Here is a 24,619-nt window from a genome sequence, read left to right as displayed (position 1 = left end):
TTGGGCTCTCATTAAGTCAAAGAAATCTTACTTGGTGCATATCATGTGTCAGGTATCTGAGGTACGGGAGTGTACAAGATCAAACTCATTCTTACAGGACAATAGGAAAATATGCAAGCAAAAGTTCCCATCATAGTTAAGTACTAATGCTGTGATAGGAACCATATATGGTAATGTTAAGGAGACAGAAATGGGAGGGAGTGTAGTAGTTACCTCATTCAAGATGATCAAAGGAAGCTTCTTGGGAAAGAAAATACTTGAGCTGTGAAAGACTTAAAACGTCCTTGGAAAAGCGAGTACCAGTCATAAAAATCTGAAACCACAACAGTTTCTCAGTAATTTTGGGGAAGACATTTATTTTTTTATAACACTAAGAGATACATATTTAAAATCTTAGAGTATTGAATATTATTAATGTTATCAAGAATTTGGACTTTTTAGCCTACTAAATTAGTAATATCCTAAATTAGTTGGGATACTAGTTTATTCTAATTATTTTGTTTTTCAGTGAAGGTGCGTTGAGAGGAGAAAGGTTTATGGGAAGTTGATAATAGTAAAGGACTGCCTATCTAATATCCCTTCTCTACTTCTTTACCAAAGGAAATCCTATTTTGTTGGGAGCACGGTTCCTCCACACTTTAAAAAATAATGCCATGTTTTCTATCTCTGTAAAATGAAACTACCATAAACTTAGTGGCTTAAAACAGCACACCTTTTTTATCTTACAAGTCTTGTAGTTCAGGAGTCTGGTCTAGTTTTCAAAGGCTAAACTCAAAGCGTTGGTACAATGCATTTTTTTCTGGAGGCTCTAGGGGAAAATTCATTTCTGTGACTTCTCCAGTTTCTAGATTATCTCCCACATGCCTTGACCACATTCCTCCATCTTCAAAGCCAGCAACTGCAAGTTGAGCCTTTCTCATGTCACATCTCTGTCTCTGACCCAGCTGGGTCAGGTTCTCAATTTTAAGGATTCATGATTGGAATTGTCCAGTTTAATCTCATCTCAAGGTCTTTAACCTTAATCACATCCGCTAAGAATCTTTTGTCAGACAGAGTAAGAAATTCACAGGTTATTGAGAACAGAGACTTCACTGGAGAGCCACTATTGTGCCTTACCACGGGCAGCCTTGAAAGATGGGTCAGACTAGAGGTAAGTTTTTAGTCAATAGAAGAGTTACTATGCGACACTTCTGGGAAAGTTCCTTAAGGTGAAAACAGACTCTTAGGTTCATGGACCCTGATCCTGCACCATTCTGCTGCTTGAAACATGACCAACATAAGCTAAACTTCTGGCAGGTACACTGAGATCAGATATACAAGTGCTGGGGAAGAGAAAGCTAGAAAGACTCACTGTGCAGTCTTTAGGCTGCCTACATCTGAACTTGTTTTATATGAAAGACAAATGATTCTGTTTAAGCTATCATTTTATTAGATTTCTCTTAATAGCTTTGGGACAAATTCTTAACCAATATGCTTCATCAAAGTAAAGCTGACTTGGTCATTATAAAAGGAAAAGATCTATGTTGACTGCGGGATGGTTTCATTTTAATGACTGAATTAGATTATCCATTCAGCAATCTTATTTACTGGTGGTACAGTCTTTAACCAATTCAATTGACAAACTACACAAACCTGGACAAGTTAAGTTATCCAGAGAGACAAGGCAGAGTTGATGTTTTATTAACAGCTTAACTGTAATTAAGCCAACAGTCAGATGTCAATATACATGTCAGTATTATAAGAAAATGAATTTTGCTGCTATAATAGTATGCTAATATATTTAATTAAAATTGTAATTGCTTTTTGAATCAGCAAATCTTAGCTGCCACAAAGAAATATTAATGTTTTAAATTTGTCACATATATGCTGAGTTTTATGTCTAACGTTAAAAAACATTATATTCTTATGTGAAATATCCAATAATGTTAGAATACATTGATAATGCCAAAAGAAGTAAAAGATTTTTGACAGCCAAGTTTCAAATAAAAGCTAACAATACCTCTTTTAGGTTATTCAAAATCTGAAATGCCTGTATAATGTTATTTATTCATGATACTCTCTATATTACGACAGTCTCAAGTTTTCCATTTACTGCTTTACTGCGGATTGTCTCATTTAAAAATTAAAAAAAAGCAAAGTTACATAGTTGCTGGTGAAACCAAAATTATTTTCTAATGGTATGACAGGAACTGAGGTTATTTAATCAACAAATCACACAGAATTTGAGTTTATTTTTCACATTTTCAGAGGAATAATTTTCTGCTTATTTTAGATATGATGTCAATTCTTAGTAGTATGTTCTGTGAACCATTTTTGATAAGCATAGCACTGTGTCAGTTCCATACCTCATATTATGTTTTGCTACATTGCACACACAATGAATATCATCTATCCTAAAATGTCTGGTCTAGTAACACTCTAATTTTGTTATACATTAGTAAATAGGTAATTCAGTTTTGTTTGGTTTGTTTATCCATTTTTATCTCTTTTACAACTGAAATTTATAAGTGTTAGACAAAATTTTATATGATACATGCAGTAAGCATATTTTTAAAAATGCATCCAACTTTGTGTTCTTTATTTTGAAAAAAGACAAACATTGAAGGAAAAAATCTATTATTTTCAACAGAAAATATGGTAGGTTGAATGCTGTCCTTACCTAAAGATATGTTCTCACACCTATCTCTGGAATCTATGAATGTTACATTACTTTTTTAAAGTTTAGTAATTTATTTTGAGAGAGAGAAAGCATGAATCAGGGAGGGCAGAGAGAGAGGAGAGAGAGAAAATCCCAAGAAGGATCTGTGCTGTCAGTGCAAAGCCCCACACGGGGCTGGAACTCAAGAAATGTGAGATCACGACCTGAGCCAAAATCAAGAGTTGGATGCTTAACCCCCACTGAGCCACCCAGGTGCCCCAAACGTCACCTTATTTTAAAGAAGGAATAGCAAACATACAGAAAAGGAGAAAGCACAGAGACACTGAGAAGGCAATGTGAAGACAGAGGCAGAAATCGGAGTGATGCAGCCATAAGCTAAGGGATGCCAAGGTTGCCGTGGGTCAGCAGCACTAGGTGAGGTGTGGGACAGAGTCTTCCCCTGAGCCTCTGGAGGGAGTACATCCCTGCCAACACCTTGATTTTGGAATTCTGGCCTCCAGAACACAGAGATAATTCATTTCTGTTGTTTTAAACCACCTAGTTTGTGGTGGTTTGTTAAAGCAGCTACAGGAAACCAGCTACCATTTTCAAATAATTTTCATCCTTACCTATTATTGCGCAGTTTGTCATCTTTTAAGTTCTTATTTAAATTCCAGTTAGTTAACATAACAGTGCAATACTAGTTTCAGATATGCAACAGTCATTTACCACTTCCATAAGGTACCTGGGGCTCATCTCAGCAAGTGCCCTCCTTAATCCCATGACTATTTCATCCATCCTGCCACCCACCTCCCCAACCTGGGAACCATCAGTTTGTTCTCCATAGTTAAGAGTCATTTTTTTTTTCAAATCAATTTGATAAAACTAGTATGTGGTCCTTTTGACTAACTGAAAAGTTATGCATAAAGATTTTCTTAGATTCAGATTAAAGGTAGAAGATTAAATACATATTTTCATTACAGTCCCTCTGAATTTTCACTATAATGACAGAAAAATGTTTTGTTTATTTCTACCAAAAAGGACTAAGATATTGGAGAGAAGATGACGGTAAAACATTTTCAGAACTGAAAAGCACAAGAAAAATACGTCATCACTGACTCAGTAGGCCAGAGAAAGCAGGATCCTAAACCATCAATGGGGACGTTGAGAAACACTGAATCTCATGGAAGAATAAATCATCAAAACAGGACATTGGTAGAAAGTGTGTTTACAAATCTAACAGAATCCCTCACTGCCTGCCAGTCTACAGTGTCCCTCCCCCCACCCAGATCCTCTGTCCTTCCCCACAGAAGAAGATAATTGCCCCTGCCTCAAATACACACATGCACTCTAGCAGAAGACTAGAGATTTATTCTCTGAAGGAGGAAAAACAGAAGTTGTCTTTACTAGAGATACCTCAGCTTTGTAGAACGGGGAGTTACTATGCTAACACAGAAAAGTTGAAGAAAAATGTATTAATTAAATATTGAAACTTCTACTTCGCCATTCTTGGTCTTCAGCAAGTTGATTAATACTCTCTAGGAAGAGGCTAAAAAATTCATCTCTGAAGACCCAGACCAATGAAATAATAAAGATCCAAAAATAGTGATGCCGGTGGTTCCCCATCAGAAGAGCCCAACCATTCCACTCACAGTGAAATGTAGTCAATAAACCAATCCTCTCCATACACAAGGCTTCCATTCATCTTCCACTATTCCCTTCTTCAGTGTGAGAATGTATCTAAAAATAACTAGACACTAAGGAAAGCTTTTAGTGTGAAAAATAAATATCAAAACATCATTAAAAAAATCCGCAACTTGCAGAGTAAATAAAACTAGAGAGCAAAATAGGTATCCTTAGCATCAATATCCTAAGAAAGATAAAAAATGATTTTACAAGTATCAAAAAACAAAGTATCAAAAAACAAAAAAGGAATAAACATAGAATAAGAAAGCAATTTCAGTATTTAAAAGTTTGTCAGCAGAAATGCATACTTAATATCCTTCTATACAATTAAACAATAAATTTGAGAAAAATCTCCCTTAAAGTACAGAAACACACACACACACAGAATGGAAAATGAGAAGAGAAATGCAGAAAAAAGAAAAGGAAAAAAAAAACAACAACAACAGCACACACATACACACAGAAAAATTAGAAATTTAGGCTTAGAATGTAACATTCAAGTACTATAAATCCCCAAAAGAAAGAAAAACAGCAACACCAAAAAATCAGAAAGAAGAAAATCACTAAATAAATAATTCAATGTATCTCACAGAACTAAGAAATATGAATTTCCAGATTGAAAGACAGAGTACCCAGCACAATGATAAAAACAGAGTTATACTAAGGCATATCATCAAGAATTTTAAGAATTTGGGGCATACAGAATGTTAAAATATTGTAATGGAGAAGCACAGGGAATGATCAGGATTCTATATGCTGTTGGATTTTTCAATAGCAATGATGAAAGCTAGAAGACAATGGAACAATAACTTAAAAAATTAGCAAAAGGGATTTCCATATGCAGCCATATCATCAATTCAGTTTAGGGTAGACTACACGTGCTTTCTTTTATGTGAGATCTCAAAAGTTTTATTTGTATGAATCCTTCTCAAAAGCTTGTTTTAGAGATCCTCCACCAAAATTTAGAGGATAAACAAAGAGAGGAAAACATAAGATTCAGAATACAAGAGAAATGTTAAAGAGTTCCTTGAGATGAAGGTTAAGGAAAAGAACTAGAACAACAGCTGTGCAACAGAAAGAAATAACTATCTCTCCAAAATGAGTATGTCAGATGGTACCAAGTGTCTCCAAGAAAATGGCATTGAGAAACTCTTATATTTTAACTCACTGAAAGGAGATTTGGATAATTTTATGGAAGAAGTCTTCGTAGCTGAATTTATGATCATTACATAAAAGGCTAAACAAACACAAAATAAGAAAACTATTAATTGCAAGGAAAACAAATTGTTCAAGAAAGGAAAAGATAATTGAATACTATGAGGCTAGGATACAAGTGACATTTATGTAGTCTTAATAATGTAAATAATGAATAATATAACAAAATAAGAAAGTTAACTATTTTCAACCTATAAACTATGGATACTGTGTAAGTGTGTGATAGATTTGGTGATGCAGTGAAATATATCAGATAGATAAATGCTTTTCTTCAACATATCAGATAGATAAGTGCTTTTCTTAAATATACAAAGAGTATATTATGTTAAGTGAAATAAGTCAGTCAGAGGAAGACAAATATCATATGATTTCACCATATGTGGAATTTTAGAAATAAAACAGATGAACATAGGGTAAGGGAAAGAAAAATAAGATAAAAAGAGAGAGGGAGGCAAACCATAAGAGACTCTTAAATACAGAGAACAAACTGAGGGTTGCTGGAGGGGTTATAGGGGGGATGGGCTAAATGGGTGATGGGCATTAAGAAGGGAACTTGTTGGGATGAGCACTGAGTGTTATATGTAAGTGATGAATTACTAAATTCCACTTCTGAAACCATGATTACATTATATGTTGACAAACTTAGAGTTAAAAAAGTTTAAACTCTTATAACATGGAAGAGACAGGATTAAATAATGGAATATGCATTGTTTTATTTCTATGTGTTCATTTATTCAATTAATATTATTGGCATCCTCCCATGCAGCACTCACTCTGATAGACTGAGATCAGGATGAATAGAACAGGTACAGTTCTTGCCTTTAGGAGTTTATAGTCCAAAAAGAAAGGTTTCCTCTACTATTTACAAGTGTGATAATTGTTAAAAATGAAAAAAAAAAGATATATTTAAATGTAAAAATATTTATAAAATTGATGGTTTTAAGAAGCAATCTAAATATGCTATTATTTATATATGTGGAGGTAAAAGACAGAAAAAAAAATCAAGGAAAGAAGTGGAAAGTGATTGGCTTCGAGGCATCAAAAATGGAGTGACGTGGGGACCAGAGGGTTGTTTTTATACCATGTGTGGAGTACATACTCCAGTGTCCCATCCCCTCGAGTAATCTTCCCCTGGATGTGAGCAAGGCCTATGACTTAATTGTAACTAATATAGCTAAGGTGATGACATGACACTTTTATGATAATACTACTTAAGACTAAATCTGTTTTGGTAGGAGATACTCCATCTCCCTTGCTATCTTTGAGAAAATAAGATGTCATGTTGGAAAGACCATGTGGCAAGGAGCTACGGGCACTCTCTGACAACAGATAGCAAGGTCTTACAAGAAAGCACATGAAGTGAAAGTTGCCAAGAGTCATGTGAGATTGTTAGAGGATCATTCCCCCATTCACCCCTGAGATGAGACCAGAATCCCAGCCAATACCTTCATTGCAGCAGGTGAGACTCTTAAGCTGAGGACCCAGAGAAGCTGTGGTCCAACTCTTGATCCACAGAAACTGTAAGATAATAAGAGTGCTTCATTTTAAGCCATCAAGTTTGTGGTAACATTGTGACAGAGACAAAACTTAAGAAACTAGATCTTGATGAATAATTGACTCTGTAATCACCTGCATGTATAATTTAATTGAGGCTACAAACTAAAATTAAAGAAAACAGCCTCTTAATGAAAATGGATCTATCTATCTATCTATCTATCTATCTATCATCCATCTATCTAGATATGATCTCAATAGACTCCAGAGCTCCCATAGAGACATTACAGTTTTTATAATGTTTATTTATTTTTGAGAGAGAGGTGGGGGGGAGAGAGAGACAAGGCATGAGCAGACGACGGGCAGAGAGAGAGGGAGACACAAAATCTGAAGCAGGTTCCAGGCACTGAGCTGTCAGCACAAGCCCAACGAGGGGCTTGAACCCATGAACCACAAGATCAAGACCTGAGCTGAAGTCAGATGTTTAACCGACTGAGCCACACAGATGCCCCTCCAATAGTGACATTAGACAGATTCTGCCAGCAAGATTGTTGTCTCAGTGAGCAGATATTTCAGGTGTTTCCTACCTGTCAATCTTCCCAGGATCCTCTTGCTGAAGAAGGTATCTTAAAAAATTATTTAAAGGGCCTGTTTGATAAAATACAGAGAGAACATATCGCCTAGGATTGAAAAAATGGTTGATTACATACAATATAACAAAGAATTCTATGAACTTCCCATTTAGAATAACCAAGAACAATAATGTTTAAAGCATTTTAATCACAATAGCTTTTACAGAGGAAAACTGAGTATTAATGTCATAGTTTATATAATTTCCATATTTAAACATAAGAAAAGTATTTTCATTTATAACTATAACTTCTATGTTTTGTCTGATATGATTTCTTCCATGTTCTAAGTCATTTAGATTTAATATTTAAAAGATTAATGTTTAGAATTTTAAGTTTAGTAGATTATAAACATTGCAATACATAATTTTAATACCTTTGAATTAGTATTTAAGGTACAGATGATTTTATGGGGCACCTGGGTGACTCAGTAGGCTGAGCATCCCACTCTTGATGTCAGCTCAGGTTGTGATCTCATAATTCATGGGATGGAGCCCCGCATCAGGCTCCATGCTGTCAGCATGGGATTCTCTCTCTCCTTCTCTCTGCCTCTCCCCTGCTTGTGTGTGTACTCTCTCTCTTTCAAAATAAATAAACTTTAAAATATAGATGACTTTAAGTGTGATTCTCTTAATGTTTCATTAATAACACACACACGAGGGAGCATGGGTGGCTCAATTAGTTGAGCATCCTACTTTGACTCAGGTCATGATCTCAAGGTTCGTGAGTTTGAGCTCCACATCAGGCTGTGTGCTGACAGCTCAGAGCCTGAAGCATGCTTCAGATTCTGTGTCTCCCTCTTTCACCGTTTCTCCCTGACTCTCACTCTGTCTCTCTCTCAAAAATAAACATTAAATTCACCAAACTCCACACCCAAAAAACAAATAATCCAGTGAAGAAATGGGCAGAAAACATGAATAGACACTTCTCTAAAGAAGATACCCAGATGGCCAACAGGCACATGAAAAGATGCTCAATGTCACTCCTCATCAGGAAAATACAAATCAAAACCACACTCAGATATCACCTCATGCCAGTCAGAGTGGCCAAAATGAACAAACCAGGAGACTACAGATGCTGGAGAGGATATGGAGAAATGGGAGCCCTCTTGCATTGTTGGTGGGAATGCAAACTGGTGCAGCCGGTCTGGAAAACAGTGTGGAGGTTCCTCAAAAAATTAAAAATAGACCTACCCTATGACCCAGCAATAGCACTGCTAGGAATTTACCCAAGGGATACAGGAGTGCTGATGCATAGGGGCACTTGTACCCCAATGTTTATAGCAGCACTCTCAACAATAGCCAATTATGGAAAAAGCCTAAATGTCCATCAACTGACGAATGGATAAAGAAATTGTGGTTTATATACACAATGGAATACTACTTGGCAATGAGAAAGAACGAAATATGGCCTTTTGTAGCAATGTGGATGGAACTGGAGAGTGTTATACTAAGTGAAATAAGTCACAGAGAAAGACAGATACCATATGTTTTCACTCTTATGTGGATCCTGAGAAACTTGACAGAAGACTATGGAGGAGGGGAAGGGGAAAAAAAAAAGTTAGAGAGGGAGGGAGCCAAACCATAAGAGGCTCTTAAAAACTGAGAATAAACTGAGGGTTGATGCGGGGTGGAAGGGAGGGGGAAAAAATAAACATTAAAACACACACACACACACACACACACACACGTATTAGTTTCACCCAATCCCACACTTTTAACATGATCCCAGTTTAGTCTGGGTCACTATTTGTATCTTTAATTTGAAAAATTACAGATAGATTTGTCAGTTGCCATAGACAACAAACAGAAACATGTCCTTCTTAAACTCTGCTGTTTGCCCTCTCTCCCAGTCAGTCCAAAGAGGTCAACTGGAGAAAATATCAGGACAGATGTAACATTTAACTATAAATTATCACAAACTATAAATACTCAACTAATTTTTTCTCTCTTCTTCATCTCTACTGGCATTTCTAGTGGCATTCCAAATGTGAAATAGGCTTACTGTATATCAAATTAGAAAAAAAAAATGGAGTTTGGCATTGATGTAGGAAACACATTGATAAAAATAAAATCTTATTGTACACTAAATGATACAGAATTATTAATGAACATTTTATTTGGTCTTAACATTAAATATTTTATATCGTGTGCTTCATTTTATTGATGTTTAATACCTGATTGAAATGAGATTTCTTAATTCATTCCAGCATGAATAATGCTGAGAAAAAAGGTTATGAAAACAGCTTTCTGGTAACTTCTGCTACTGAAATAGCCCTGCTTTCTCCATAAGTTGTGAAACTAAATAGCTGAAATCCACGAGTCAGGCTAACTCACCATATGCCTTCTGAAAGGATCCTTTTGAAAATCCAGAGAAAGCAGGCATTCATTTCCACTCTTCAAGCACTTAGCTTCTTAAAGAAACATGACAATTGATTTAAAACTAAATTTTGAAAATTATGGTCCTGATTATATTTTTGAAGTTAGTGGTTCCATGGGATTTTAAAATAAAACACTGTTACATTAAACTCCTCTCAAATGAATTTCATTTCTGCTGACATCTGGGGCCCCAAATCCTGAAAGGACATGAAGGATGATTTTGTATATTCCCACTCCCCCAAAGCAGTAACATTTCATGTTTTTCCAACACATATGCATTTGGGGGTGGTATTTATTTGGTAGAGATGCCAGAACAAAGAAATGTAAACTAGATGGCTTAAACAACAGAAATCTATTGTCTCACAGTTCTGGGGACTAGAAGTCCAAAATCAAGGTATCTGCAAAGGTGGTTCTTCCTGAGGGAAAGATCTGTTCTAGGCCTCTCTCTCTTTGGCTTGTGGATGGTTATCTCTCCCTGTGTTTCTTCACAGGGCAAACTCCCCATGTGTGTGCAGGCCTCCAACTCCCCCCTACAATGTGACCACAAATCAGATCGGATTACAGCCCACCCTAATGATACCAATTTAAAGAACGTATTTCTAAATAAGGTCACATTCTGAGATCCTGGGGGATGGATTTTACACTATAAATTTGGGGATGGGGACACAATTCAACCATAACAGAAGTAAAATAATTATTTAAATTATTCTTAAATTTTTTTCTACAGGCATTCTTAACTCATAAAAATAGAGTTATGCCCTTATTGTGAAGAATTGTAAATTCATTAAATTCAATGAGTATCTTTCTATGAGGTAATCTAGTAAGAAGAAATGTATGAAATAGTTCTTGTCTGCATCTTTAGTGATAATTCAGTACATTCTACTCCTCCAGGCCACTGAACAAAAGAGTGAAACTGTGAATGTTGATACACACAACATACACAGAGAGTCTGAACTGTCAGTTTTGTTATCATGAGAAAGGATTTTCAGGCATTACTCTTTTGTTTAATATAAAAGTGAAAGAAAATATTACCAAATTTGGCGAACTAAAAAGAAACATTAAAAAAAAAAGCACCATTACCATGTTTGGACATGGGAAAATTTAAAAATAATATATTTCAAATAAAGCATTTTTGACTAAGAGTTAGAAAATTATAATAACAAAATTTAATAGAAATTTTACAGTTATTGATGACACTAAAGTTGCATATTTGCAGAAAAAAATGACTTGTTTATGAATCATAATTCTTCCTTTTGAAAATGAAGGGTGCAGTGATTGTCATATAATGTTACAATGTCATAATATTTTAGATATAATATAAAACAATATGCTTAATTCTCTACTAGAATACAAATTATCCATTCTTTTTATTTGCAGCATGCAAAACATGCTTGAAGGCTTTAAATCCCCTTACTATCCCAAATTGTTTGTCACTCAGTTATTTGTATAACTAGATGATACTTCTTGATGTTTTTGGTATTAAAAAAAAAAGTAGTGTCACAGTTCAGAAGATTAAAAACAATGTTCTAGAAATATTGTATCTATCTTCCCACACATTTAAAAAATCACCAAGGACTTACATTTTTGTTGATTTTATACCCAGTACTGCTAATGTACATCCCTAGTTTTAGGCCCCTAAACTTTCCAGATTAATTGGCTCTAGTGGGCATTTCAAAGATAGTTACAGCACTTAAGTGAAGTTCTGTGTCCTCAAATCCTATTTATCAACATCTGAGTCCTGATAGTCCATATTAGTAAATAAAAAACTCTCAAACAAATAAGCACACTATGATACTTACAGATGAAAAAGAAGTATATACCAGCATTCTTCATGTTGGAAAAATTAAAATAATGAGATCTATACTGAATACAACTTCTAAAATGTATTGTCTAAGAGAAGGCTGACATAAAAGGACATTATTAAATGCCACCAGTATAATAAAATCCAAGTTTAGAAATGCATTATTTAAAATAAAACTCACCATAATATATTTTAAAATAAATATATCCTTTAGTTTTGATATTTAGGCTTTAATATTCCAAAAAATGAGAGAATATTGATGATTGTCTTTTAAAAATTACTATTCTGGGGGTGCCTGGATGGCTCAGTCTGTGGGTATACAACTCTTGATCTCAGGGTCATGAGTTTGAGCCCCATGCTGCTGGATGTAGAGATTACTCAAAAATAAAATCTTAAAATAATAAAAACAAAAATTAATTTTCTGTACCTTGTGTCTTCTCTAGCTTTTACTATATTTAAGATAATATTTATAATGACACCAACTCTTTTGGGGTTCGTGGATCCAATTCCAATCTAGGGGATGAAGTGCCCAAGCAATTCTCAGCCACTGGAAGGGTTTCTGAGAATTCGAATCAATTCTGACACTATCAACCCAGAGACAGTATCAGATTCCATAGGTGAAGGGTTAAGTCTTACAAGATTGTCCCTCACCCCTCACTTCAGACACCAGTCACAAGGCCTAAGCTGTGCTTCTGGATCAACTAGATACATACAGATTGGAGATTCCAAAGAACCCCCTACTTCTGTTCTTTTAATTTGCTAGAGAAGCTCACAGAACTCAGGGAAACATTTACTCACATTTAAAAGATTAAAGGGCATGATAAAGGATATGAACCAATAGCCAGATGAAGAGATGCATAGGGCAAGGTATGGGGGAAGGATGTGGAGCTTCCGTGCTCTCTCCAGGAGCACCACCCTTCCTCCATCTCCATGCGCTCACCAACCTGGGAGCTCTCTGGACCCAGTCCTTTGAGAGTTTGTATTCAGGAGTCATTGCATAGCCATGACCGACTAAGTCAACTGCAATTGGCTGACTCAACCTCTAGCCCTCCTCCCTTACCCTCCAATCCTTTAAATTCCTGGCAACCAGCACCCTCTCCCTCCATCCCCCTTGGCTGGAGTCCAAAAGACAAAATATTTTTGAAATGGAGGTAGGCATACATTTTTAAGCAATTTAAATTTTTTTTTAATGTTTATTTATTTTTGAGAGAGGGGCAATGAAAGAGGGAGACACAGAATCCGAAGCAGGCTTCAGGCTCTAAGCTGTTGGCACAGGGCCTAACACAGGGCTTGAACCCACAAGCTGTGAGATCATGACCTGAGCTGAAGTTAGACGCTTAACCAGCTGAGCCACTCAGGTGCCCTGAATGTAGGCGTACATTTAATTCAAGTATTACAAACCTACAAAACTTCTAATTTTTATACAGATCCTCATGATAAACAAATCTATGCACTACAGGTAAAAACAAATCTCCATTTTCATTAAAATTAAAATTTTGGAAAATGGCACGTAAGATACTTATTGATATTTTGTTTTAAAAGTGAATTCTTTTGGGGTGCCTGGGTGGCTCAGTTGGTTAAGCATCCGCATCTTAATTTCAGCTCAGTTCATGATCTCATGGTTCATGAGAGAGAGGCCCATGCTGGGCTCTGCACTGACAGCATGGAGCCTGCTTGGGATCCTCTCTCTCCTTCTCTCTCTTCCCCTCATCTATTTGTTCTCTCTCAAAATAAATAAATAAATAAATAAATAAATAAATAAATAAATAAATAGAAAAGGAATTATTTGGAGAAAGTTAACCCATACTTAAAAAATCAATTGTCTGCAGATACAATGTAAATAAGTCTCTTGAATTAATTAAACAGAAACTGAGCTTTTTCTTTCAAAAATTTGAAAACAAGGAGAATATAGAAATCAAGGATTAAGAAGTATGACAGATAAGAGACAACTATTAATATGCAAGCAAATGTAACATTTGGTATACTTAATCAGACTAAGACTTAATAAATACTTTCACAGGTTCCTCAAGCAGAAAGAATACTTAGAAAATGCAATTTGTACTGGGATTATATTGGCTATTAGCAAATAATGAGGGGAAAAAATTCATCATTATTTACCACAACAAACCCAACTCCACTCACATGTAATAAAACAAACAAAAATGGGCTAATATACTCTTAGATACATGACAGAACTTTTTATAAGAGGGAACAATATGTTTCTATAGAAAAGTGTTTAAATATGAATGCTCAAACTCATGGAATTAATATTAAATGAATTAATTCTCTGTACCATTTTGGAATGTTAAATACATGGCAAGCACTGTATTATGTACTCACTAGTATTCAATGTTAAAACACAATGCTTGACCACAAGTCACTTATTTTCCTAATAAAGAACACAGATGAGAAAAGATTATTTCAATAAAGCAACCTAAGTGCTAAGATAGAGGTGGGTATAAGGAATTATACAACCAACCAACATTTTAAGGAGTCAGAAAAACTTTCTTAGATCCCAGGAACACTGAAAGTTGGCTAGGCGAGTACAAGATTATGTGTAAAAGGTTTGAAAGTGAAAAGAACACAGTGCTCCCAGAACATTACATGATTCCTAGCATAGCTGTGAGAGTAAATGTGGATGTCTGACCAGTGGTGAGGCTAGAGATGTAAAAAATCCAGGTAATTGAGGATTTGTTGGCTATGTTTATGAGTATGAACTTTATCGTTGGGGATATGGGAAGTTATTGGAAAATTTTACCACACTGTGATATTTCTGGTTCTAAAGATACCACTCTCCCTTCAGTTTGAAGGATAGACTAAAAAAAGGGACAATGGCAAAAGTATCAACAAGTGGTTTTTGTTATAATTTTGTCAAGAGATGATGGTGGCCTGAACTGAGATAGTTGCAGTAAGCATGAAGAAAGTGGTACCTGAGAAGACAAAAAAGAATATGAAGAATGTTCAAGTTTCTACATTGGATAATTTGGTAGGTGGTGTCTCATTTGTCCCCACAGGATTTTAATTTATGGAGGTGGCTGTATGACAAGAAGAGGCTTATGGCATTGAAAGAAGATTTTTATTATATTTCCTGAGAGGAAGGGGCTCACCACACCATGTACAGAAACATGGGAAAGAACCAGATTCTGTTCAGAAGCAGATGGCAGGAAATAACCTAGGCCAGCGCCTTTGTTAAGACCTCCATAGAAATGCAAGACCAGGCAGAGTGAATAATGTAAGACTGGCTAGTTTGAATTATTCCAGCAAGCTTTGGGCCAGAGGAATGGTCTCCAATTCCCTGGTACCTGTCCTGGGGATGATTTAGGTCAGGGGAAATAGTGGCTTGGTATGTGAGGATTAAATAAGGATGTGGTTGGGTGACTCAGGGTTTGTTAGTTTCCATATCAAAAATGTGCTTATATATGTATTGTTATTATCTTTAGTAATTAGCTAGCTCTGGGAGGTGCCCAGGATGAAAAAAACTCTCACCCCTCATCTTTAAGGCACTCAAATGCTATAGCATCAAGAATGCAGTAGAGAAAATATTGTTCATATAATTAGTCTTGTGATGAATGGATGCCAAATAGACAAATATAGAATCTAACAAAACACAGGACAGATTGTGGTGCCATTCACTGAACTCTGTATCATGGGAATAAAAACTGTCTGCTCATGAAAGGTAGTGAAGGTAGAAATATTTAAAGTGGTGGTGTTAGTGCATTAAAATAGAGATGTCCGGTAGAAAGTTAGATGCATAGATCCAGAAATAAGAAAAGAAATATGGAATTCAGAGATGAATTTGGGAATTATCAGCAAGAATTATTAGAAAGTCATCAGAGAGTTATCAGTGAGAGTAGAAGTTAGCTAAGTGGAAAGATGTGAACTAGAGGGCATCCATAACATAAAAAGGGGGCCTAGGGCAGAATCCTGTAGAGTTAAATACAATCCTTATTGCAATAGATTACTAGACCAGAGGAATGTGAGCTACTTTTTAGGTTATTTTAGGTCTTTTGTACATTGAATATTTTCTATGTTCAGCACCCCAAGTCAGATCTATGAACAGTGAGAGAATATGAGTATATTTGTTAAAGTCTAATAGAGAAGTTTTTTTTTATTTCATTTTTTTATCAGGCAAAGAAAACAATAAATTAAGGTTTCTGACAACATTGACTACTTAAAACCATTTGAGCACTTACCATTAAAAAATGTTGTATATAAGAAAACCTATGAAATATATGTACATATTTTTAGTAAATTTAGGGGTGCCTGGTGGCTCAGTTGGTTAAGCATCCAACTCTTGATTTTGGCGCAGGTTATGATCTCATGGTTTGTGAGATTGAGCCCTGGGTCAAGCTCTGCACTGAGAGCTCAGAGCCTGCTTGGGATTCTCTCTCTCCCTCTCTCCCTCGCTGACTCTCTCTCTCTCTCTCTCATTCAAAATAAACAAATAAACATTAAAAATATTTTTAAAATGAAACAAAAAAAAAGAAATTTGAAAGGTGTTATAATAATTAACAGGCAAAATAAACCTGTCTCATATTTATAAGAAAGCTGAGTTGGTTTATCTTCTCAGTAAATTAGAATATTATAAAGAGATGCTCATGCTGAATTTTTTGAACTACATTTATGAGACAGTGTTTATATGCACTGTATTTGGAAATTTTTCAAAGCTATATCCCTAAAAAAATTTAAATCAATCACTCCTCTAGATATTCTTTCTCTGATATAGCTATAAATTAGTAGGATGATTTTTGTGAATAAACTTATACATTTCTTGCTGCATGTATTTCTCCATCTAGGAGAAATAAATTCACCTGATTTTACCTCAAACTTTGAGACTTTTGATGGAATCAATTTGATTTAGTTGTCCCAAAGCACCCTCATGGAGTTATTACAGTGCTTGACGAGTGCATATAAATGGAAGAAGCCCAGTGCAGCTAGAATTTGGAGAGAAAAAAGAGAGTGGCTGTCATGATCCAGAGATCCTGAGAAATGGACAGATTCGATATATATTTAGGAGACAGAAATGACAGACTATATTGATGGATTTGATGTATGAGTTGGAAGAGAAAAATATTCAAGATAACTTTCAATTTTCTGGTTTGAGCACCTAGGTAGATGGAATGTATTACCAATTTGGGGAAAACTGGATCATACACAGTTTCAGTGAACTAAGAAAATTATAATTTCTATGTGAGACATGTTAAATGTGGACACTTCCAAGTACCTAAGGAAGATTGAAAACATCTGTCTAGAGCTCAAAGGCAAAATCTATATGATATACAGATGGGAATTATTAACATATAGATACATCTGTAGGAATATATTCTATTGAAATCATTGAGAAAACTGAGCTCATGAGAAAAAATGGTCTAGGATGAGTAGAACAGGATTACTGAAAAATAAACTGAAAATTTGTTGGTAAGATAAAAATTTTTACTGAGATGTAATGCAATACAATGAAAGCCAAGAGATTGAATGTTGCAAAACAATGCATTTTTTCAATTAATTTAAAGACTATTAAGAAGTTTAATATGCTTAAAATTAAAAATACACATTTGCTTAATGGCAGGGAAGGCTGTGGCTGTTTGAGAAGTTTACTGTCCCTGAGATGTGGAATCAGTGTGTTGTAGAAAACTTGATAAGATTGCAAATTAAAGGAAAAGTGAAAAGTTGGTGCAATGAGTATTTTGAAAACACAGCAAACAGTACAATGAAATTCAGATGAATGTTGCTTTTGTTTCCCTTGATGTTTTATGATTGGGAGTTACTGGGTCAAAGCTGCCTGTTAATTACAATGATACTAAAAAAATTTAACTACTGAACACTCAAGAGAGAGTGTGGGAATAAACAACAGGAAAATTTCTTTAAGAAGGTAAGACTTGGGCATGTGATTTAAAATACAGGTGGAGTGTTTGACCTTTGCTAGAAAGACAAACCTTTTTTTTTTTTTTTGGTAACAGGAAGAGAAGATGGGTAAAAATATAAAATTGGCTTGTTCATCTGTGAAACGTAAGGCTTCTATTAACTCAGTACATCATGAGGCAATTCTATCAGCTCTTCTTAGCTGTGTTTGGGGAGGAAAGAGAAGGACCATTAGAGGGTAGTGTACACACAGGTAATAGCTAGCAGAGTAAAGAGGGGTAGAGGTAGTGATATGCACTTACATTACTGGGGAGTTAATTAGTGCACCAAAGAAAATGGCAATCATGAATTTGTAATCATAAATTTCTGTCAAGAACTAACACATTTTTTTCCATGATTTTTCTCCACCATGTTTAGAGGAAGCATAGAGAAAAATCATTTATTCATGATTGAGGTTTGTTATGACAATATGTTGGAAAGAGACTGGAGCTGGATGAGTGTGTGTATGTACAAGAAAATATTTTATTTTATATATTTAAATGTTTATTTATTTTGAGAGAGAGAAGAGGGAGCACAAGCAGGGGAGGGGCCGTTAGGGAGGGAGAGAGAGAATCCCATTTTTAAGTGCAGAGCCGGACACAGGGTTCAATCTCACAAACCGTGAGATCATGACCTGAGCCAAAATCAAGAGTCAGACACTTAACCAACAGAGCCACCCAGATGCATCTACAATAAAATATTTTAATGTTGGTGCACAACTGTAAGCTAGGTAATGAATGTGGAGAAGGTGAGATTTTTGTTGGATTGGCACTTTTCATGAGAGTAAAGAATAGTTACATGTTAGACACTTGACCAAGTACAATGAAGGATTTATAGCATTTTAATGACAGCACTGGACATTTAAATATCTGAAATGGATTGTGGCATAATGGTAAAAAACATTAAGGGGTTTACATAGGAATGAGTAGCTAAGGTAAATGTAGAAATGAGCACATTAAAAAAACTGAGACTCAACAGCTGATGATGGAGGACCATACAAAGGTGATGAGAGGACATTGATGTGATGAAAAAGAACGTGAGCAAGAAGAGAAAGTTAAAGCTTTCAATGAATAACATAAAATTCAATGAAGTTGGTAAAGGAGGTTACTCAGGGATCACAAAAATACAGAAAAGCTACATAACACAGGTGTTATGGTCCAGTGCCAATTTTCTGACAATAACTGGATGTCCTACAGTCCAATTAACTTCTGACAGTAACTATCCAGAGTTAGCATCCAATCCTGAGAGGTAAAGGCAAGTCCTTAAATTCTGATACCATCTACTCACACTTTGCACCAGATCCCACAGGCTGGGAATCCCACAGTACCCAACAACACTCCCCTTACTTCAGACACAAGACCTGAATGGGGCCCTCAGCTTACCCACACCAACTCTTGACAGGGCTACAAATTCAGAGGTTCCCATGACCCCAGTTAGGGGTTTGATAATATACTAGGATGATTCACAGAACTATAGGTATGTTTTTATTATAAAGGATATAACTCAGAAGAGCCAAACACATCAAGGTTTTGGGGGAATGGAGAGAAATGCAGGAGTTTCTTTCATCTGGAGTCAGGGGAAGCCACACTCCCAGCACATAAATATGTTCACCAGCCAGGAAACACTTTGACCCTTGTGGTTCTGAATTTTTCTCATGGTTTCATCACATAGGCATGCTTGATTAAATCACTGGCCAAGTGATGAACTTAATCTCCCTTTCCTAGAGGCTTAAGGGGGTGGTTCAACCCTCAAACCACCTTTAGTTTTTCTGAAGACCATCTCCCATCTTGAATCTAGGGGTTCCACCAGAAGTCACCTCTTTGGATAACAAAGACACTCCTACCACTGAGGAAATTCAGAGTTTTTGAAGTTCTGCATGAGGAACAAACACCTGTGCGTGCGTGTGTGTGTGTGTGTGTGTGTGTGTGTGTGTGTGTGTGTGTACCTCGGGGGAGAAAAGTAAGCAAGGGTTTTCTGTTTTGTTTTTATTCTTTTACAAATGTCAATCAGAAGATGAACTCTTTGGGGACAAATATGCTTTATTTAATACAACTCAGGAGTATAATACTATTGCAATTACTCAGTAATCATGTCATTCTTGTGTATAATTTTGTGATATGAACTAAGTAATAATAGTGAGTAGATTTTCTTCCTTGAATGAGAAAGGAAATCAAATTTATTGAACATTAAGTGAAGGAATTTGCAAGTGTTGGCTCAGAGAATCTTCAATGAAAATTTATATGGGTAGAAATACAGATTCAAGGAGGTAAAATAAATATGTAATCATCATGAATTAGATTTAACCCCAAATTCTATACTCTTCCTATTAGTTCCCTACACTGAAGCATGGTAGAATCACCAATGGGATTTTTTAAATAAAATTTTTCTAGAAAAAATTTCCATGTTATTTTTAACATGTTCCACAGTGGCTCCATATACTATACAATATATAGTATATATTGTAAAGTGTGTATATACTGACCTCAGACCCCCCAAAATGTAAAAAGAATAGCATTCATTCTTATTTTGTTATTATATTTTCCTCTATCATTTCATTAGTTTTAGCACACTTAAAATATTTTGTCTTTAAATCATTAAGTTCAGGTTAGTGGGAATAAACAAGAGATGTTCGACCCATGGAATCTGACTTTTACAGATATTTGTTCTTTTTTATGTTCCTTATAATCATGAAAGGTTTCTAAAATATTCTCTGGCAATTGTTTTTTTCCATGTTGTCCTATCACGATCCAGTAATACAAATTTTGGTGTCTTCCAGTAAGAAAAATTTCCTTCAGAATTTTCTCCAGAGTGACTGGTATCCCTCTACAATTGCCACTTGGGAATTTTCCTGTAGTAAGTAGCTCATGGGCCTTACCAACAGTTTATATACTTAAAAAAATGAAAAGTGACTGATGATGTGAGATTCACATTGAGTCAGTACTTGCAATCTCTCAGCTATATGCTCTGCTTTAAGTCATATAATCCATCCACAAAACAACCCACTGGAAATTGCTGAGGAATGAAAATAAAATAAAAATAGACAGTGGTTTTGCAATGGAAGCTTTCCTTTTTAGACATGAGAACCACTCTAGGCTTGTAGCTCCAATGCTATGGCTCTTTCTTCCCTTAAGGCATGACATAATTCATACTCCTGTCTCACCTGCCCCTCCCCCACTCCACTGTCAGCTTCACAACCCCAGTGCGGGGTCACCAAAAAATAACCAGATTTGTACCTTCCTAAGTATCTTGATTTATCAGATGACTCTTGATGTGAAGTTATACCACCCAAAAGCTTGCTTTGAGAATGTTCTTCTATTTCTGTAATCCCCTGAGAGTTTTGCTGTCATTTTTGTCCTGGGACAATAGGCACCTTACTAGATCAGGGCTGATTATAAAATTATGACAAAAACACTGCCAAGTTGCAGTGCACTCCTTAATAAACTACATATTTAATAGGGATCTCATTGCTGAAATTACTCCAACACTTATGTAACATTCTACACTCTGAAATAGATTTTTTTTTTTTACCATAATGAGGAACCAAATGCTTCCAGGAGTTTATGGTGGTGGTTAGAGGGGACATTTTTAAATATTGAATATGTATTTTTTTCTCTAAAAATGTTTATTTATAGACTCAATCTTTCAGGTTTCTCAAAATTAAACATGATACCCAGAAATGCATCAATTAATATACAAAATAACACACATCCTAAATATTATTTAATTAAGCCATTAGAACCATTTCTCTGCAATTTGACCTGAAACAGTAATGTGTTTAATACTCTAAACATACAAAGTGAACAGTAATCTCAGCTATTCTTCTGTCCAAGATGGCATCCACTTACTGAGACAATCTGTTTAACATGAAACATTTAGAAAAGTTAGCATTTATTTAGATATTCAAAATTAATATAATCCGTATCACCAATAATTAGCAACCATTTGTTGATCACATAATACATGTGTGATAGCAAGCAAATTAAAACAAATGCGTGCAGCAGCCTGCCAATCTACAGATTATGAAGAAGGTTTACTACTAAAGATAATATTTGGGATGGTAACTTTCTAATTCCTTAGCTACCTGACTGCGGTAAATTTTGTTCTGGGTGTGTCATTCTGGAGACCTACCATAGAGTCTATGCTTCTAACCACTCAACATTTTTTTTCAATAAATGATTTCCCTGTATTAAATTGATACATAAAATAGCTATAGTAGTATCTGCTAACAACTGAATCATGAATGTTTCAGAAGAGGGTTCAAATTACTTCTAATCATATAACCAAGGTCTAAAATTACACATCACCATCAATGTTGCATTTCCCTGTCCCTTTTCTATTATTCCAAATATCCTTTGTATCATTCCAAATAAAATGTTGATTACTGTAGAAAAAAATGTTTCTCATACTGTAATTTTGACCAACCATATATTTTAAGTATTTCCTATGCCACATAAAGTTTTAAAAAGTAGTGCTCCTATTATTTTTTCAGTATAATGGACAGTTATCAATCTTTGGGTAACTGAAATCAAAATACTATTCTTATTTTTGTGGAAATTCCCAACTGCCAGTCTAAGAGAGAAGCAGGAATGTCCCTCATCCACAAAATCCAAAGTACCAGTTAGGTTTCCATTGTCCCTAGTAGTCCAACCCTTAATGAATAATTTAGGCTCCACTAACATCATGCACCTGTCCAAGTCCTTAAGGTTTGATGAAGTAGGTGAAAGCTATGAGGTGAATTGAGAAATTATTTATTGCTCAAAAAGTAGTGTCACATTCCTGTTGATAATGGAGCCAACAGGATAATTCTAAACAGAATATTACTATGATATCATTTTTGCTTAGTCTTCTTAATGCCTGTTCACCCTAAGCTCCTGCCTGGTTTCCAATCCTGGCTCATTGTGTTTTCCTTCAATTCTATTATCAGATATCTTTCTAATGAAGTTCTTTTCTTCTTAAGTTAGCCAGGGTTCATTTGCATTGCTTGCAACTTAAATTAGTAATCAATGCATTTGGAGTGAAGAAAACATTTTTTTAAATGTTTATTACTTGCGTGTGTGTGTGTATGAGAGAGAGAAAGAGAGAGAGAGAGAAAGAGAGAGAGAGAATACATGCTCTCAAGCAGAGGAGGGGCAGAGAGAGAGGGAGACAGAGGATCTGAAGCAGGCTCCCTGCTGACAGAAGAGAGCCCATTTGGGGACTCAAACTCACAAACCAGGGCTCAAAAGGCTTATTAGCCTGCCGAGCCACCTAGGCACCCCAAAGAACAGCAAAGATTTCAGAGGAAATGGGAGAACCAGGAAAAAATACTTGGCAAACCTAAATAAGAATTAGCTATAAAATATTTTAACACCGGGGCACCTGGGTGGCTTAGTCAGTTGAGCGTCTGACTTAGGCTCAGGTCATGATCTTGCAGTTTATGAGTTCAAGCCCCGCGTCGGGCTCTGTGCTGACAGCTCAGAGCCTGGAGCCTGCTTTGGATTCTGTGTCTCCCTCTCTCCACCCCGTCCCTGTTCATGCTCTGTCTCTCTCTTTCTCTGTCTCTCAAAGATGGATAAACGTTAAAAAAAATTAAAATATTTTAACACCATTAATTGGGCTAGATTTACTTATTTAAGGTAAATACTTTCATATTGTGTTAAAAACACCAGTTGATCCATCTGTCTACCATATATAGGAGAAAAAAATTAAACAAAAACCAGATGCATTAAAAACAAATAGACAGGGGAAATTTTCCATGAAGTTTAAGCTTCATAATGGCAAAAACATTCTCTGTTATAGCCATCATTCTATGTTATAAGGTAATATCAACTTTAACTCATGGTTATTGCATTGTGTTATGTGTATTAATGTCCTAGTGAAGGCAAATATAAAATCATGAACAGTAGTGTTAATATTAGGCAAAACATAATTAAGTGGAAAAATCATTAAATGAACTACATATTGCCATTTTGTAGTAATATTATAATCTTCAATGAATATATAACCATTAAAAATCATATTAAAATATTTTTATTAATGTAAATGTTGAGTATTTCATATTTAAATATATGTTTAAAGAAACTGTATCATTAAGAGGCATAAATTAAGTGCTAGAATGCTAAATTTTATAAACATACATTTTTATAAAGATCAAGCAAAATATTCAATTTTAAAACATTACTAAGAGTGATTATATGAAATATATAAATTATGTAAAATATATTTCAAACCATTCAGGTGGTTATATAAAAATAACAGCAAAGAACACTAAAAATACCAAATTAAGTCAGAAAATGAGTATTCAGTTCCAAGAGATTTAACTGTGAAACCCATGAAAGTGGAGAGTCAGAGACCGTGGATATATAAGTAGGGTGTCAGGATCCTAATGATGAGAGAACACAGATAATGTCACTCATGAAAATAAAGGTAACTCTCAATGAGAAAACACTGATGATTGGTAAATCAGAACACAGCCAACTGAAAACTGAAAAAAGAAGACACTTAAAAGTGGGCAAGGCTCAAGATATAGATCTTGGAAAGGTACTAATTCTAAGGAAGAAGATGTAGGAACAATTTAGAGATCTAATGGTAAAAGGAACAAAGAATTTGTAAGCAAAAAATTGGGAGTTCTAAGAAAAATGTTGCTGGTATTTTGATAGCAATTGCATTAAATATGTAGACTGCTTTGGGTAGTATACAATTTTTAACAATATTTGTTTTTCTAATCCAGAAGCATGGAAAGCTTTTCTATTTCTTTGTGTCGTCTTCAATTTCTTTCATCAGCGTTTTATAGTTTTCACAGCAGAGATCTTTCACATCTTTGGTTAGGTTTATTCCTAGATATCTTAAAGTTTTTTGGTACAACTATAAATGGGCACTTCCAGTACTGTGTTAAATA

General features: G+C 35.2%; 1 long non-coding RNA gene across 1 annotated transcript in view; it reads right to left on the bottom strand.

Moving 5' to 3' along the window:
* Positions 1-243: 243 nt before the first annotated feature.
* Positions 244-24,619, bottom strand: part of LOC122241190 — a 113,767-nt gene continuing 89,391 nt past the window's right edge. The window contains exons 2-3 of the long non-coding RNA XR_006221215.1: positions 6,985-7,057; positions 244-313 (exon numbers count right to left, since the gene is read on the bottom strand). This is a non-coding gene — a long non-coding RNA (uncharacterized LOC122241190). The remainder of the gene's footprint in view (positions 314-6,984; positions 7,058-24,619) is intronic.

Source organism: Panthera tigris, chromosome C1 (genome assembly GCF_018350195.1).
Source record: "Panthera tigris isolate Pti1 chromosome C1, P.tigris_Pti1_mat1.1, whole genome shotgun sequence".
NCBI lineage: Eukaryota > Metazoa > Chordata > Mammalia > Carnivora > Felidae > Panthera > Panthera tigris.
The sequence above is the reverse complement of the archived record's forward strand: the minus strand, read 5'-3'. Positions and strand labels throughout refer to the sequence as shown.